Source organism: Notolepis coatsorum, assembly GCF_963971535.1.
Source record: "Notolepis coatsorum genome assembly, chromosome: 7".
Classification (NCBI taxonomy): Eukaryota; Metazoa; Chordata; class Actinopteri; order Aulopiformes; family Paralepididae; genus Notolepis; species Notolepis coatsorum.
In genome coordinates this window covers 73,272,369-73,290,957 of record NC_140171.1, presented here as the reverse complement: position 1 = coordinate 73,290,957, position 18,589 = coordinate 73,272,369, and positions in this window count along the sequence as shown.

Below are 18,589 nucleotides of genomic sequence, written 5' to 3'. Positions count from 1 at the left end.
CCCCCGCAATACTCCCAACAGTAGACACCGATTGACCGTCAGCATGAATGGTTAAGAGGAGGGAAGACCTTTTAGAAAGACATCCCTCAGCGGGGAATCAAAACAGAAACAGTAACGCAGCATATAGCATAGCGTTAGCCGCGCGCTCCAGGATAACCGGGAAAACAACGTTTACCCAGATATCCTGCCCCTTGCGCCAATACACAACTCGGTTGTCTCCCGGGACAACTCGAGCAACATCACCAACGCCAGCATTGTTATGCCTAATGGCGCAGATCCTACCTGAACGCAAGTTAGCCCGATAGCTAAACATCGCGTGACGTCCCTCAATCTGCTGTCAAAAGACGAGGAAACTCCAGGACGCGGAGATGCATCCAGCTGCAGGACCGCAGAACCCATACGAGGCGCCGTTGGAACATGCCGAGAAGATTCCAGGGGCTGGGAAACAGTGTTAATTTTGTTGACTAAATTGATGACGAAAGATGTTCGTCAATGAAGGTTTTTTTCATGACGACAACGAGACGTGACGTCACGTTATTGAATACCATGTGCTAACGAGACTAAATAGTTTATTAAATATCGTTGACCACAACTGACGACACAAAAATGTAATTTACAAAAACCAGGATGAAATTTCTCTTCATGTATGTTGATATTGTTGACTAAAACAAGACGAGACAAACTAATTATAACTTTTCTTAATGCCCTCGTCCCGACAGAACAGTGTGACGGCTGACGGGAGCTCTGTGTTATTAGCATTAGCTGAAGCTATTTGAAAAGCTAGTTTTAGCTGAACGTTACCTTGGCTAAAGTTGGGACTATTCATAATCCAGCTGCAGACCTGCAAGCAAAGTACAGCAAGTTGGCAAAGGAGTATTCCAAAGGTAAATCACTTTGTCACCAGTAACGTTACATTGTTTGTATTTCCATCTAGATCGCGTTAGCTAGTGGCTAAGCTAGCTCACGCTAATGTGGCTAACTGCACACAATTAATGACATAATGCAGACAGCCATACCGGTGACAATGTTTAGCTTTTAGTGCCAAATGATAAGAGTCTGAGGCGGAGTCTCAAAAGAGAATGTTGAATATTTATTTTGCATAAAAAATCACAACAGTGCCTCTGCTAGGAGCTAACTGAACGGGAGCCGACTGGATAGGAAGTGCGCAACAACGTTTAACGTCCGTGTGGAACCAATGTGCCAATAACCTTTCCGTGGGTGAAGCATAGTTGAGCATAGTTGTCATTTAATGATACTAATACTAATCTATACAATCACCTGTTGTTGAATAAATACCATTACTTTCTAGTTATTACTAAAAAACAGTATATATAAAACAGTAGCTGTAGGAAAATACAAGAGGTTAAAGATGAAGCGATGGAGAGGCTACTCGAAACCCAACGCTACCACAGGCGAAATAACATCCGCATTGTAGGACTTGATGAAGCAGTCAATTGCGCAGACGACAACTTTCCAACAGTGCTATCAGTGATTTTGGGTAACAACTTTCTAAACACAGTGCCGAAAGTGGACCAAGCTTACAGAATCGGTTCTCGGGAGCAAAGAAACAACGGGCCAAGAGTCATCATTGTTACGTTGCGGAAGACATCAATAAGAGATGACATCATCAAAATTGCTCGCATCCAACGTGGGAAGCTGAAACATGGTGATCATTCAATATTTATCTATGAGGATCTAAGCAAAGACGCCATCGCTCGACGTCTACCATACAAGGAGGTGATGCAAAATTTTTTCAAGTCTGGCCTCAGACCAAGGCTAACATACCCGGCGCTGTTATCGATCGTGGGCAGGGACGGCCGTAGGATTGGATTACACACACCTAAAGAAGCTGAGGAATATTGGAATCGATATGGAGCAGATCCCCCAAGGCAGAACGACACTGTCTGAAAACAGATAAGCCGCTTCATCTCTCTCTTTCTCTGTGTATATCAGTATTAGAATGACTTTTATTGTGTTCATCAAAAGTAGCAGATGATATGCAGGCCGTCTACACCAATGCGTATTGTGTATAATACGATTCGTAATACATTATAATTTCAGACCTCTGGTCTCCGGGGAGACAAGAACATATCATTGGCAATAAGAACAATCTGGAAGATTCTGGGTTTATCGCTCGACTGCCCTGGGTCACTTAGATCATTCTGGAACACAACAACAGTCTATTAGTACTAGTGTATTCTACAACCTTCTAGAATATAATGCACCATGACAACGAAGGCTTGCAACTCTAACATTAAACATCCGGTGTGTATAAACATAGCATATAATCAATTGACTGAAGTTCAATCAGACTTTAATAATACTTTAAAAAATCAACCACACCTAAACGTATGAACACAACAAGGTTATTCTAACAATTTAAGTAATCACTCCACTGATGAAGAGTCTGGCACATTGAAGCTCTAAAAGGCTCTGTTTTTCTATTTTATCTAATCACTCAATTCGGTTCTAGTGGCTTCTCCACGTTGAGTATTATTCTATCTCTCACTCCTTATCTTTATCTTTTTTTATTATTTCTATTTTTTCTCTCTTTCTTTTATCTTACATTGTTCTTTTCCATTGTTCTTCACATTAAGGTGTTAATATTTCTCTACAATCTTTTCCTTTTTCCTGATGTTTCCTACATATGTTAGTAGAGGGTTCAAATGAATATGTCGATGAAAGTTTATTCTCTTTTTTTCATTTTTCACAATATTTCATTACAGTAAGGGAAGGTGCAAGACCAAAAGCGACATTCTATTGTATTAGAATGAAAATGTTAGATCCTATGGCAATTAGCATAGGAAGATTAGGATTACAATGCTCAGTTTGGGCAATCCGGTGGACTAAGGGAGAAAGTCATACGCGGAGGATGTGTTTTTGGAACACAGGCCTGTACGACTCTCTGGGTGAGGGGAAAATAGGGGATTTTTATTTGTATATATATATGTTTTTAAGCTCGGCTCTCAACGGGACCTCAATAATTGGATGTACATCTATTGTAGCTTCGCACTCCAGAAGCATTACCAAAAACTACACAAAAACATGCATAGATTATGGCTAGTTTGAATATAATGATATGGAACACTGGTGGGATAAACAAACAACACAAACGCAAAAGCGTGCTCACACTGATGAAAAAAGAACATGTGGACGTGGCTCTACTAAGCGAAACGCACATTTTAGAGGAAGACATAGATACGTTAGCGGATAACACATACCATAATATTAGTCACTCTTCTTTTGGTACGAGAACTCGAGGTGTAGCCATAGTCGTCAGACGTAAATTAAATATCGAATTAAAAGGGGTATGGTCGGATGCTGAGGGGCGTATAACTATAGCTAGGATTGTACATAATAACAGGAAAATAGCGTTGGCAGCGGTATATGCCCCAAATTTGTACGAAGTGGGTTTCTTCACTTCACTAACCGATGAAATGTTAAACCATCCCGAGTACTCATTTATAATACATGCGGATTTTAATGCCATTTGGAATCCAAGGATGGACAAATCTTACCTCGCCTTTTCCAGCGAACAAAAAAATTCATCTAAAGCATTAAAAGATTGGTCAAAGACTACAGGGGTAAATGATTTATGGCGTTCACTTAATCCCACGACCCGAAAGTACTCCTGTCGATCGGCGAGACATAACACATTATCCAGAATTGATTATGTCTTTGCATCCCCAAGACTATTTGATAAATATGAAGTGGAAATGATACCCAATGCGCTTTCAGATCACTGTTATTTACTCCTAAAAGCAACATTTGGTATACTATCTTCCCGGGCCCCAAGATGGCGTTTTAATACTATGCTGCTTAACGACAAGGAATTCATTACACAACTCAAAGAAGCTCTCACAGTATTCCTACGGGAGAATGCAAACGCGGTGCAAGACCCCAGAATAATATGGATGTCGGTAAAGGGTATGATCAAGGATTTCACGGATAGATTTTCCTACATATTGCGCAAAAATCAATGCACAAAACTGTCTGAACTGGAAACGCTTTACTCAACGTTATTTAATTCTTTAAAATACAACAACTCAACTAGACTAGAAAATCAAGTTAACGTTCTAAAAACAGAGATCAATGCAATATACAGACAAAAATCGGAAATGCAAATACGCAGCACAAGACAACAGCAGTATTTCCAAGGTTCTAAACCTAGTCACCTATTAGCCATGCGATTAAGAATTAATGCAAAATTTGCAGATATAACTGCCATTAGAAAACAACAAGTACTTGTAACAGACCCCAAAATAATAAACGATACATTCAAAGAATTCTACTCCGACTTATATAATTCAGAAACGACCTTTGATCAAAACAAATTGGACACATATCTTAATCAAATTATTCTCCCTAAACTTTCGGAGGACGACGCTAAACAGTTAGAAGCACCGATCACATTAGAGGAACTCAAGAAGGCCATATCCGAAATGAAAAATGGTAAGGCTCCTGGAAGAGACGGTATCCCATCAGAAATGTACCTTTCTTGTTGGGACATATTTGGACCCTTATTACTAAATATGATCTTATACTCAGTCAAGGAGGGGAGCTTCCATAAACACGACAATATTGCACTCATTTCAGTCCTTCTCAAAAAAGACAAAGACCCCACCGAGTGCGGTAGTTACAGACCTTTAAGCCTCCTCGGAACCGATGTCAAACTGTACTCTAAGGTATTAGCCATCAGATTGCAAAAGCATATGACGTCTTTAGTTCATCCGGACCAAACTGGCTTCATAAGAGGTCGCCTGATCAATGATAACATAAGACGAATACTGCACGTACTAGATGCAGACAAAGAGGACACCACACCTAAGGCGATGCTATCCCTGGATGCTATGAAAGCATTTGACAGGCTGGAATGGTCGTTTCTATGGGCAGTATTAGAAAGGATGGGGTTAGGAAAAGGATTCATTGATATGATTAAAGTATTATACAAGGACCCATCGGCCATGATTACAACAGGCACATTCATCTCCGAAATCTTTCCGGTATCACGCTCAGCCAGACAGGGTTGCCCTCTTAGTCCCGGACTATTCGATCTATCATTAGAGCCTTTAGCACAATATATAAGACAATCCCAATACATAGAACCAATCGTAATCAAGGGCACACAACATAAAATTAGTTTATATGTGGACGACGTAATATTGTTCATGCAAAGCCCCAACACCACATTGCCTCATCTACTCAAGCTGATAGAGAACTTTGGTGATTTATCGGGATTTAAAATAAATTGGCCGAAGTCGGCTTTCCTTCCACTTAACATCCATGCAAAAAAAGACACAACCCTCCCAGGTGCGATACCCATGGTAAAACATTTTAGATGCTTGGGTGTGGAAATATTTCCCACCATAAGACAAACGGTGAAGCACAATTACACAAAACTACAGAACAAAATCAAAGACGACCTGGACAGGTGGGCAAAACTTAAAAACTCAGTACAGGCAAGAATATCAATAGTTAAGATGGATGTATTACCAAGAATCAACTTCATCAGCTCAATGCTACCGTTACCCCCTCCAGAGGGCTACTGGAAAAGATTACACTCCTCCACATACAAATTTATTTGGAATAACAAACCACCTCGCATAAAAAGATCCACCGCACAGAGAAATAAAGCAGACGGTGGCATGGCAGTTCCAGATTTTTTGCAATACTTTAAGGCTTACACATTAAGACCATTGACAATATGGTTTGATCCCCAGGCTTTGGTATCTTGGAGAGAATTGGAAGAAAACATAGTAGCCCCACAGAGACTGAAGGACATAGCACACACTAAACTTCCAATCAAGCACTGTGAGCGGAAATTTGGCCCCATAATTACCCATGCAATCCGAACATGGCGGGAAACACAAAAAAAATATCCTAACCCTCAAAAATGGCATAATCACACTCCCATATTCAATAACAATGCACTCTTAATGGAAAAACGTCCTATAAGATTCCCTATATGGGAAGAGCAAGGCATACACTCATTAGGGGATATTTTTAATAACCAGGGCTTCTGTAGTTATGGAGAAATATGCACAAAGTTTAACCTCACCGAGTCCACATGGCTTTTTTACATACAGTTACGCCTATGTTTGAGGTCTCACGGTGTTCCATTACACATACCAGTTGAACACCACAGATACCACAAATTTTTCTATGAAAGATAAACATTGGGAGGTTTTGTATCAGGTTTTTATTATCAATTACTAACGTCCTCGTATGAAACCCTTCAACTAGACACTGTCTGGAGGAGGGATATTCCAGACCTGGAAAGTGACTTTGATTGGCAAGAAGCATGGGCAAATGTCCGTCTTACATCAAGGAACCCGGACCATCAACAAATCAATCTTAACTATATTCACAGGACATACTTGACTCCTATAAGACTGAACAGAATGGGCCTGAAACAAGACTCAAAATGCTCCCAATGTACAAATGGAGACGAAGGGACATTTATGCACATGTATTGGGACTGCCCACCAGTTAAGGCATTCTGGAAAGATGTGACCCATCAATTATCAAAACTCGTATCTTGGAATATACCAGTACACCCCTCTGTATTGGTTTTGAATGATGTTTTTGAGTTTGCAGTAAATCCACAGCTAAAGAGATTGGTCTTATCGGGTATCACAGTAGCTAAAAAACTGATCGCATCACGCTGGTTTCAACCGGAAAAAATGTGCCGGAAAGTTTGGTCTCTTACATATCTCGATGTGATATATCAAGAAATATCTACAGCAAGAATTCTGGGTCTCAACGAATCCAAAATGTCAATGTGGGTAGAAGTGGTGGAGAGAATAAAAGCTAGCTTATAATGGTAGTGTCTGGTTAGGAGTGAGGGATAATGGAGGTACTATCCAAGGAGGGGTCCGGGAGGGGGGGGTTCGAGCTGGAGCATATGTGTGTAGGGTTTTAGAAAATAGGTATTAGGGGTATGTCCTATATAAGCATTTGTATAATTGTTAATTTCGCTGGATATACACTGTATACGGTAAAATATTATTATAGACTTTTTTTTTGTCTTGTTTCTGTACTTGCATGTAATTTTAACCACCTTGACTGTTAGTTTCATTATGCATTATGTGTTGAGTACTGACTTTTAATAATTTCTGTTTTGCAATAATAATAAAAAAAAAAAAAAATAGTAGCTGTAAAAAAGAAAAGAAAAAAAGTTTTATAATTTATATAATATAATATTTTTTTTTTTATGTATGCACTGGTATCCGATCAGTATAACCAGACCTAGACCACCTCTAACTCTAACCCCTAACCAGACCTAGACCACCTCTAACTTTAACCCCTGAGTTAGGGTTGTGACTTAGAGGTGGTCTAGGTCCGGATAGGGGTTAAGAGTTGGTCTAGCCCTTTACATCCATCTATCTAAATAATAATAATAAATTATAATGAATGCTTAACTACCCCTAAGTTACCCTAACCAGACCTAGACCACCTCTAACTCTAACCACTAACCAGACCTCTTCCATGTGGCACTTTAACACTGACCTCAGAATGTGATTTTATATAATGTTTTTATGCAAGCAGATTGCAATCAGTGTGTACTACTACTAGTACTACTATGTGTTCTGTTTACTTAGTTTACAGTATCCTGTTATAGAATAATCCGCTGCCAGACACAGCGGAGAGAGAGAGGACAGACATGACAGAGAGGACAGACACAGCAGAGAGAGGACAGACATGGCAGAGAGAAAGGAAATACACAGCAAACAGAAGACAGACAGAGTTCAGCGTCATCTCTCTGGTCAGAAACAACGTCACCACATCCGTAATGCTCTCTTAGATGCATACATTGGACCATGTCTACACCAACATATACTGTAGGTGCAACAATACATTGGACCATGTCTACACCAACATATACTGTAGGAGCAACAATACATTGGACCATGTCTACACCAACATATACTTCCTGTGTATCACTTGTGCCGCCGACTCAGATTCCCCTAGGTTAAAAAAAAAATACGCAATTTAAATCAGAAAATGTTCCATGTTGACTATTTCTGACTTCTGACAAGTTTTTTTCCATTAACTAAAAATAGACAAAAATGTCATCCGTTTTCGTCGACTAAATCTAGACTAAAACAAAAAAGACAAAATTGAGACAAAAACTGACTAAGACTAAAATGCTCAGACATTTAGTTGACTAAAACTGACTAAACGAAAAATAAATGAAGATTACTAAATATGATGAAAACGAAAAAGGAGCACTTGACACATGACTAAGACTAAAACTAAAATGAAAATAGCTGCTAAAATTAACACTGCTGGCAAATCTCCGGCGAAAACCAACATTGTTCAATTTCCCTCTGCATTTCATCACAGCTAGATGGGATGCAAAGCTCGTCCATGATGGAAAACGAAAAAGAGGAAGGGCGAGTATGACCACGCCTGGTGACTTATAGGAGGTCACTGGGGCGGGGCCTGGTCAAGTGCAAGGGTGCTTTGTTTTCGTTCATGTAGTACAATAGGTACTGGAGATGAGGTATATCTCAATATGGCGAAGAGCGAGACGCGATTGCCAGTACGAGTATATAACCACTGGTTCTAATAACGTAGCCTACAGTACATGTTGAAGCCTTTGTTGCGGCTCCTGCTGCTAAGGAGATGGATGATAGTCAAAAACAATCACTTTAAACAAAATGTCACTTTAAAAAATAGGAAGTCACTTTAAAGGAAGGAGGTACTGTATAGTATAGTTTAGATACTTTAAAGTAGAGTTAAAATTGTAAATTGTATATTGTATAGTAGTGTATATAGGAACCAGTTTCTCAGGAACTTAGCATGTCTTTTTTTACCATGCATATCTTGTGTCTTACCTATTTTTTTTCTTCTATGCCTATTTTATTATTGTATTTTGCACAATCAATGCGGGCATGACCACCCGCATTTCACTGTATGCCCTGGTATGTATGTGACAAATAAACCTCTTGATTCTTGATAGTATAGTGTAAATGCCGAGTTTGGTTTAGTAGGGATTTAGTTGGTTTAGTGATACTGAAACTCCCTGTTGAGCCTTCACGCACAGGTATAATTCAATAAAACATATTTTTCACATAAGCAATCACAGATTATGATATACTGTATGAATTAGATTAATCATATTGTAATTGTACAAGTAAATCCTTTGGAAGTGACTGGGTGCATAAAGTAGTGGCTGACGTTGATGCTCTCGTGTCTTGAATGTATTATCATTCCCTTTTATACAGCAATGAACAAACAAGAGGGAATTACATCATGAGTGAATTGTATGTGTGAACGCAGTGTCACACTATAATAGCACTAATCACCGCTTGATCCTTTATTTAGTCCACATTCAGAGAATCTATACACAATAATAAACATCTTTATGTTTTTTTCCTTCTGATTCAGGCCGAGCCATCGGTCGTCAAGTTCAGTGTGGGTGAGGGGAGGAGGGAAAACATCAAAACAAAAGTAAACGCTCCAGTAAGTACTACAAATCTGACCCACAAAGCTGACTGAGCCTCTTAACACACAACAAACCGACCAACCAACCACCCACACACACACATGTAGGGCAGAGAGGGGGGAGGAGTCTGCAGTATTGTTCTTCCTGTGGCTCGAGGTGGCCTGACCCCACACCCTGCGGTTCGGCCCTTGTTATTGGTTGCCTGTTTCCGCGGCAACAATCAAGGGCCACCGCTTCGATGACAACAATAACAGAAACGGTTAGTGGGTCAGATTAGTGTAACAGGACCTGGGGTGACCCTCCCTTTGCACACACACACACGTTTCTCCATCTCTGTTTCACGTTCTTCCTCACTTGTCACACAAAGACAAACACATAGCCATAAAAGTTACATACTTTTTCACACAAGAAGGCTACTGTCTCTTACAAGGTATCATAACAGCTACATTTTGCGAAGTGAACATGAACGTTGTAATGTAGTAAGTAAATTAATCCTGTTCCTCAGGAGACATGTGGAGGATTATCATAACTATTGCATGTCAGAAGAGTAAAGCATCATGGCCTCCAAACTGCTGACGGTGGTTGGAGGATTTATGTGAGAGTTCTTCTTTCAGCAGTTCAGTTCAGTTCAGTTCAGAGTTTTTATTTGCCACATGGAATAATACAATCATAGTTTCTTCATTAAAAAATCATAAATAGCCATTCCATGGACAAAAGGAGCAGGAAGAAGAATAAATCTTATAATTACCTGCCCCTTATTCCTAAACTAACATGTATTTTCTTAATGGTCGGCGTATAACCTTATTTACACAAATAATCATTTATACCATTATAAAAGAAACACAATCCACAGTTAAACAAGAAAAATTTAAATAATAATAATAATGATAAAGAATAAAAAAGAAAAGAAAGAGAAGAGAAAAAAAAAAGATCTCACTATTCAGATCACATTTTGATTTTCATACTGACTAAATATTTTTTTTTTATACATTTTTTTGAATTGATAAACACTGTTACATCCCTTAAGCTCGCTATGGAGAGAATTCCATAACTTTACACCAATAACTGAAGGACACATCTGTTTAAGTGTGGTACGTGCAAACTGATGTTTAAAATTGTATTTTCTCCTACTAAACTCACTTTCTAAATGAAAAAGATTTTGTAGTTTTTCTGGCAGTGTATTATTTCTTGCCCTAAACATAATTAACATTGTTTGAAACTTAACCATGTCTTCAAGTTTAATTATTCTATATTTAATAAATAATATATTTGTGTGTTCTCGATAACTCACTTTATGTGTGATTCGTACAGCCCTCTTCTGTAGTATATATAATGGTTTTATATTTGTCCCATAAGTATTCCCCCATACTTCAACACAATAACTGATATAAGGTGAGATGAGTGAGCAGTAGAGTGTTCTCATTGCCTCATACTCTAACACATCCTTTACTTTATTCATAACAAAAATACTCTTGGACATCTTTTTTTTAACGTGTGCTATGTGCGATTTCCATGTTAATTTATCATCCATAATCACACCAAGAAAACGAAATTCATTAACTCTCTCTATATCAGCTCCATCTATGGTCAGTACTATATTTTCATCTAGTTTTCGATTGCCAAAAATCATAAATTTAGTTTTTTTCAGATTCAGTGATAGCTTATTTACATCAAACCATTTCTTTAGCTTTGTCATTTCATACACAATATATTCAGCTAGTTCCTTTAAATTATTTCCAGAACAAAAAAAATTTGTATCATCAGCAAACAAGACAAACTGTAATAGTTTTGAAACATCACAAATATCATTAATATATAAAAGAAAGAGTTTGGGCCCCAAAACCGAACCTTGCGGTACCCCACATTCAATCATCATGAGCTCAGATTTGACATCTGCCAACTGCACATATTGTTGCCTATTGTGGAGATAACTACTCAACCATTCAAGAACCATTCCTCTCACACCATATGAACGTAATTTGGAAATTAGAATATTATGATCTAAGGTATCAAATGCCTTTTTTAAATCAATAAACACCCCTATTGTTAATTTCCTTGTATCTGTTGCTGTTGTTATTTCTTCAATAATATTCATTAAGGCAGTCGCTGTTGATCTGTTTTGCCTAAAGCCATACTGGCTTTCGCTCAGCAGTTTATTCTTTTCCACAAAACCATCTAACTTATGCGAAAACAGTTTTTCAAGCACTTTCGAGAACTGTGAGAGCAATGACACTGGTCTATAGTTAGTGAAGCTGTGCTTATCTCCTACTTTGTAAAGTGGGATCACTTTTGCTACCTTCATCCTGTCTGGAAAAATACCTGTCTGAAAAGAAAGATTACAAATATAACAGAGAGGTTTGATTATACAATCAATTGTCTTCTTCACTATAATCATATCTATCCCATCACTGTCAATGGATGTCTTATTCTTTGACTTTAATACAATGGACATGATTTCTGCTTCACTGACATTTCCTAAAAACATAGACTGCAGTACTTTACTATCTCCTCTCCATCCTTCCTGTAATGGTTCATCGTGTTTTTGAATGGCATCTGCCAAATTTGGCCCCACATTCACAAAAAAAGAGTTGAATTCATTAACCACCTCATTCATGTTTTTTATAGTCTTACTATTACTAATGAAATGGCTAGGCATTTTTATGGACGCTGATTTACCTTATTTAGAATGTCCCATGTGCCCTTTATATTATTTTTATTTTCGCCTAACAATCTATTGTAATAATCTTTCTTGGCCCGTCTCATAATGAATACTAACTTATTCTTATACACTTTGTATTTAGTTTCAGCAGCCTTTTTTCTACATTTGATAAAATCTCTATACAGTTTGTTTTTCTTTTTACATGCATTCTCTAACCCCTTTGTTATCCATGGTTTTCTATTGTCATTACTTCTTTGTTTATGTTGAACCATTGGGCAGTGCCTATCGTAAAGTGTCCGATAGATATCCAAAAAAGTGTTGTAAGCAGCATTGACGTCTTCTACATAGACCCCCTTCCATTCCTCATTCAAAAGATCATTCCTGAACATGTTTACAGCATCATCCCTTCTTAACCTTTTATATCTGTACCCATCCTCCTCCTTTGTTCTCTTCAATTGACAATCAAAAGTAACAAAAACAGGTAAGTGGTCACTTATATCATTTATGACTAATCCACTTATGATGTTATCCTTAAAGCTATTAATAAAAATATTATCTATTAATGTAGCAGAGGTTTCTGTTATTCTACTTGGCTTGCTGATCAGTGGAAGCGGGGGGCAAGCGGGGGACTTTTTGTTTTAGCTGTGATTAGCATCTGTAATATAAGTCAGTCAGTCCATCCCAAGAATTTCAAATAAACCTGTTTTTTCATCACAACATGGTACATGACATAAAATCCTGGGAGCCTGCTCACATGGTACTGAACTAATATTCCTCCAACAAATGGTTACTTTGTTCATATGGTAGAGACAATGATACAATATGGTGCGCCTAGGGGCTGGGCAATACCCCAAATATCATATCAGGATATCTCTTAGTTTTGACAGTATAACAGTATTTTGTTTGTCTAGTTTTTTGCACTCATTTTAATACTTCTGCAAGGAATGTTTTGATTAACTTATACAGTATGGATATTATTTTACAGTATGTACAGTAGTCAACGTCAGCTTTATTGTCACTATTGGCACCATATTGTATCATTGTCTCTACCATATGAACAAAGTAACCGTTTGTTACTTTGTATATATCGTGGATGACGGTATAGTAAAAATCCATACCTCTCTCTGGATCCATGACGGTGTACCTTCCAGCCCTAGGTTGACCAGTGCATCACAACAAATATCACACCAATCGGCAAGATGATGGCAATATTATCAAATGTCAAAATGTACTCTACAACGTCAAAAAGCCATAACTTGTACACATACACTGTAAGTCTAACTGACATGAGACTTCGTAATATCCAGCTATTCTTGGTCAACAACTCTCTAGCTACTAGACCACCCATGTCTGCCATATTGGATTTTCTGCCATCTTGGGCTGTTCACTTGATTCTCATGAAACTTTTGTATCATGTGTATATCTGTGTATTACAGAGTGGATAGCCCAAACCGAAGGAAGAATTTTGAAGGGGGGGAGGGGGTTCCTGTCACCAAACTGATTGCAGCTGTTAAACTAGTTGCAGCTTATTACAAATTACATGCTTGTTCTCTTAAATGTATAGTGGTATGTTGATTGAAATAATCAGGATAGGTCCATGACAAAATGTAGCCACTTTCTAATTTGTTATCTTCATGAATTCAAGGAGTAATTGATATATAAATGATCATTTTTGGGTGAAGTGCTCCTTTAACATAGCGTGTGAGACCTCAGGGCCGATTCATATCTATGAGACAACACACACACACACACACACACACACACACACACACACACACACACACACACACACACACACACACACACACGAACAGTGTATATGGGATGTTTACACAACACCCACAATGACGGAGTTGGAGCATAGCATGCCTTTAGGGTGTGTTTTATTATATTCCCATATGGAAAAGGATTTTAAGAAACGTATAGCTCTGCCTTCAAAAGGTTTTACAAGAAACATATAGTTTCTGCCTTCAGATATCATCACCTTACTCTTTTCATCTATGTTTTTATAATATTAGATTACTGGTTGCTCAGCCATATAAAGCAGATTCTCTAGTTTCCTAGTATGAATCATACATATGGGGATTAACTGCCATAGGGTTTACTTATATTCTTTTGGTAGTCCATGTAAAAACCTTCTGAAGATCTGTATACATATTTTCTATATGGGTAGTGTCCCCACAAGAAAAGAAAACCTTGAAAGATCTTTGAGGACTATTTTCCAGATCTGATTTTCAGGGTTGAGATTATGATTAGAATAAGAGTTAGAATAACGGTTAAATGAAAGTTACAGCAATAATAGTCAAGTTTTGGCCCACGGCGCACACCAGTCTGTCCGCCTTGACTGCTCTTCCATGCTCGTAAAGCTACGAGCGAATCCCTGAGAAGGAACCGTTCGTGCCAAAATCGGCCCAAAAAGGTCGTAAGTGGAGCTACGATTACATTTTCTCTTAACTTTTGTCGTACGTCCGTTGATGCATGAGGTCCATTGTCCTCATGGTCAACAGAATGTCCTCACCCAACCACACAAGGATGTGTGTGTTTAAAGAAAAATCAATGATCTATGACAATACAATCTCTCCTCATAGAAATCTTACGATACTAACACAAACCCATATCTTCATGCTATCATGGTTATTAATTATTTATGTTACTTATTACCTTGAAATGACATGAATCACTAACTGCAGACAGAAGTGTTGTCAGGGATGTACACAGTAACGCAGAGTATAGCCTACACACCTCTTTCTTCATGTTGTCCCCAAGATTATACCCACATATCAGCCTAATATTTGATTTATACTGGTGGGCAGAATTACTGTATAATATACCCACATCCTGAACTACCACTAATGCCACTCTGTATTCCCACTAAAGCTGCTCTGGCTGCCTCTAGTGGCGCTCACATGGCAGTACACTTATAATAACTTTAGTTTTTGTTTTTGAAAGAGGAAGTTCACCCAAAATACAAATAAAACATATATTTCCTCTTACCCAGAGTGCTATCTATCCATCTAGATGTGTCATTTGCAGAGCATTGGAGATATCGGCCCTGGAGATTTCTATCACCACCCCAATACAATGGAGCTCAATGGGCCTTCTTTTGTTTGTGGCGCTCAAAGAGCCAAAAAAGAACATTTGAAAAATTCAATAGCAACGTCTCTTTCCAGAAATCATGACATGGTTACTCACAATAATCCACAGACCTCATTGCGAACAGTTTCACTGAGAACCATCATCTACCAAAGTGCGCCTGGCATAATAAAGGACCTGTCGTTGGTGGTCAGAGGCAATAATGCGCTAACAAATAGTAGTTAGTTGTTCTCTTTTACATCTATATTTATTTCACTCATACATTAATTTTTTTAGCTACTGTTTATATTGTATATAGTCCTGTATATTGTGTGTACATCGTGTCCCATATGTTACTTTATGTTTATAGTGTCCTATATGTTACTTTGTTTATATTAGATATTTTGTATATACACCGTGGGAAGGGGGAAACGCAATTTCATTTCTCTGTATGTCTTGCACATTATGAGAAGTGACAATAAACACCCACTACACACGGACTTGGCTGAAAGAAGGAGCACGTTCAGTGTGACTCCCTACACATGTAACACTGAACGGCACAGGGAGTCCTTCATTCCGACAGCCATTAGACTCTATAATGCATCACTGTGCCTCACTGCATCACTGAGCACAGGGTGACAGTACAGCCTGGCGAAATCTTCCTGAACACTTTTCACTTTACATTTTCACTTATTACTGTACATTTGACTGTATATTTTTGTATATCTTTGTCTGGATAGTTGTATATTTAAGATTTTAGAATGTATATATACACATCAGAATGTATATCCCGGACCGTATTTTATTCTTTATTCTATTTTATTCTTATTTTTAATATTATTATATTCTTATTCCTATTTTAGTCCTATTGACAAACCCTAAATGTTTATTGTTGTTCAATGTAAGCGATCTGTAGTGCAGAATTTCCCTCGGGATTATTAAAGGATTTCTATTCTATTCGATTCTACCATCTCGAGGGGGTGGAGACAGGTGATTCAAAGGGAGGGGGAGGGTGACCGGAAGGAGGGAGGAGGGGTGTAGTGGGGGATGGGGGAGGGTAGGTGTTACATAGGTACACAGGATGTCGAGGTGGGAGACAAATGGAGGGTATTGGATTAGGGGGGAGATGGAGAGTTTCTACCACAGCCCATACTGGGACACGAACAGAGAGAAAGAGAGAAGTAAAGGAGTGGTAAATTTATTAGCACAACTAGGACTTAATTTTGGGTAGGTTTCTTCTATCAAAATAAATTGTTCACATAAACAATTGTAAATAAGCTAAATCTTTAAACCAAAAAAAAAAGTAAGCTATGGTCAGGGGTATTGTAAAATATGTGTGCTGATTAGTAAAGTGGCTAAAAGTCATATTTATACCGGTATGGTCCTTTTATGAAATTGAAGTCTGTAGATTATCGTGAGTAACCAATGCCGTGATTTCCGGAAAGAGGTGTTGCTGTTGAGTTCTTCAAATGTTAATTTTTGTCACTCTCTGTAGACATTCCAGGTCTACAAAGAAATGTCCCCACCCTCTAGCGGCCACAGGTTTTGCTCTAGGAGGCTGGCATTGGACATGAAGGTCAAGTGTGTGTGTGTTCATGCCAATTGCCTAAAAGGGGGAATGATTGATTGATTGATTGAAAATGTTATTAACAGATTGCAGAATGGGTACAATACACTACAGCTCAATACACACAATTGTTAAGGGGATGCAGACCAGAGAAAGACTTTCGTCTTGTTTACATCAGGGTCCCCCATTTTCAATTCATCATAACATATATGACATACAGGTAGACAGTACGTGGCATGGGAGTGGCCTGTAGCAAAAAAAGGCTGCAGCTATTGCAAATTCGTGCTTGTTTGACGCTTTGAGAGCACCACAAAATAGATGTCATTGAGCTCCATTGTATTTGGGTGATATTTTGGGTGAACTTCCCCTTTAAGGAGTAGGTAGTCCGACTTCCGGTTTAGCTGCAATATGTAGCGCACGCATTTGGCAATAGCTCCGCTCCCATCAACGTTAATTTAGTTTAAAAACCTTATTTGGACAATACCAAAAGAGATTAGACCACATCGTATGTATTGATAAGACCTTCTACTAACTATATCAAAAGACAACATGGTTAAGGATAAGGGAAAAGACGGGAAAGAAACAAGAAACGGCAACTTCAGCGGCGCAGAGTGAAACACGATCAAGAAGAAACGTTCAAGGCGTCGCGGATACAGATCCGTTGGCGACAAGCCCCGACGAGGAGCATAAAGAGGAAAATACACCGGGACCATCGACTATTGTCCCCGACAGAGAGACAATAGTTGTCAACATAACAGGAGCGACAGGAACAAGCTCCGTGAGAGATATAGCAGCTGATCTTGAGAAGATAATAGCAGACAAATCCATCGTCATCGTCACTGCACCTATACCACCAACTGACACAAGCAGTACAGCCACACCACCCGATTTCAACTCACTGACTAACCTGATGAAAGAACAGATTTCACACATCGAGGAACTCAAAGCACACGTCGATGCTAAATTCGATCACATCGATGCTAAATTAGTAGAAGTTAAAAAAGCGGTCGCTGCACAGTCCGAGCGAATCACGACAGTGGAGAATACGGTGACAGATATTACACGGGCAGTCAAAGCGAACGAAAACAACATCTGCATTGGCATGACAGAGATGGCAAAAGAGATAGAAAGTGTGAAAGAAGCATGCCGGAGGGAAATACAAGAGGTTAAAGATGAAGCGATGGAGAGGCTACTCGAAACCCAACGCTACCACAGGCGAAATAACATCCGCATTGTAGGGCTTGATGAAGCAGTCAATTGCGCAGACGACAACTTTCCAACAGTGCTATCAGTGATTTTGGGTAACAACTTTCCAAACACAGTGCCGAAAGTGGACCAAGTTTACAGAATCGGTTCTCGGGAGCAAAGAAACAACGGGCCAAGAGTCATCATTGTTACTCTGCGGAAGACATCAATAAGAGATGACATCATCAAAATTGCTCGCAGCCAACGTGGGAAGCTGAAACATGGTGATCATTCAATATTTATCTACGAAGATCTAAGCAAAGACGCCATCGCTCGACGTCTACCATACAAGGAGGTGATGCAAAAATTGTTCAAGTCTGGCCACAGGCCAAGGCTAACATACCCGGTGCTGTTATCGATCGTGGGCAGGGACGGCCGCAGGTTTGGATTACACACACCTAAAGAGGCTGAGGATTATTGGAATCGATATGGAGCAGATACCCCAAGGCAGAACGACATTGTCTGAAAACAGATAAGCCGATTCATCTCCCTCTTTCTCTGTGTATATCAGTATTAGAATGACTTTTATTGTGTTCATCAAAGTAGCAGATGATATGCAGGCCGTCTATACCAATGCGTATCTTTCTCTGTGTAT